The sequence below is a fragment of the Rhinopithecus bieti genome, unplaced genomic scaffold, assembly GCF_001698545.2.
Source record: "Rhinopithecus bieti isolate Rb0 unplaced genomic scaffold, ASM169854v2 scaffold_82876, whole genome shotgun sequence".
Classification (NCBI taxonomy): domain Eukaryota; kingdom Metazoa; phylum Chordata; class Mammalia; order Primates; family Cercopithecidae; genus Rhinopithecus; species Rhinopithecus bieti.
In genome coordinates, this window is record NW_016830546.1 from 347,527 (window position 1) to 348,990 (window position 1,464).

Here is a 1,464-nt window from a genome sequence, read left to right on the forward strand (position 1 = left end):
CTAATTTTGTATTTTTAGTGGAGATGGGTTTCTCCACGTTGGTCAGGCTGGTCTCAAACTCCTGACCTCAGGTGATCCGCCCGCCTCAGCCTCCCAAAGTGCTGGGATTACAGGCACGAGCCACCGCGTCCAGACTAGGACAGATTTTTCTTCTGGCGCCTTGGACATTAAAAATTTGACTCCATGACCACAATGTTGACTCTGTGTGTGAGCATTGTATGTGTGCATAAAAATGTTGAAAGTTCCTCAATAAATGAAGAGACGTCTGTTTTTTGTACACGTGCATTTGTGAAGAATAAAACGTTCTGAAGACCTCATCTCTTTGGGAGACAATGCAGTGGTTAACGTAAGTTTTTGAACCATCTCATCAAGACTTAGGTTTTCTGTCACAGTATTAGTTGACCACAGTTATAAAGCTAGGTGCCCACAATTACCAAGCATAGTGACAAGCATTTATACACTTCACTTTCTGACCTATTTCTTTATGAATATGTTTCATCTGCTCATCACCGTTATATCTGTGCAACTGTTGTTGGTATACCTGAGTGTTTACCTTGCAAAAATGTTACTATTCCCTATTTTATCGTGTAAAGTGGCCTACGAAATGTTCTGTCGTGTTGTTTCTCAAATAAATACCCTTTTTAAAATGTAAGTAAATTTTTGAAGAACGTTTAGCATTTCTTCCAGAGCTATATTTTGGGATTTTGACCTTTTGGGATTGTGATTTTCAGAATTTTAGACTTTAGGGATTTTGATCTTTGGAGACTACAGTATTTTATTCAAAATTATGGTGTTCAGGACTGTCTTTTATGTCCCAAACCCAATCAACATATATTTAGTAATTTATTTTCTCTGCACTACTCTCTCTCTGGGTGAGGCATCATTGTACTGACCCCAGAAGCACTAAGTGATTGAAGAGGACAGTCTATTTTCTGTTTGGAAAAAAAAATTCAATACTAAAATCTTATATTAACAAAAAGTTTTGTTTTTTTTTTTAAATCAAACAAAGTACATAAAATAAAGGTGGGTTCAACTCTAAGTGACCACCAACCAGGGGATGTTTGGGATTTTTAGATGCATTAAAAGGGAATACAGAGAATATCCACCTGCAAATAAGATTGTATTTTTTTGCAACCCTATGATTTTCAAATGCCTCCCCAACACAGTCTTTGGTCAGGATAAGGGATTCTGCAGGCCTAGCCTTACCGTTCACATCAAATATAGGTGGAGGGATGCCATATTCTCCACATTTGGAGCTCTGTCAGGTTGCTCCCTTTCCACCAGTCCTATCCAGTGATACTGCAGACACAGGGTGAGGCAACAGGAGATATCATACTGATGTTGATCAGGAGAGGAAGAAGGTGCAATCTTACTTCCAGGATTTCACATTTGGAAGAATGCCTTGGGAGTGGCGGGTAGCCCAAAGTTCTTCCCATGAAAAGAAGCAGGCACAGGGCCCAGGAC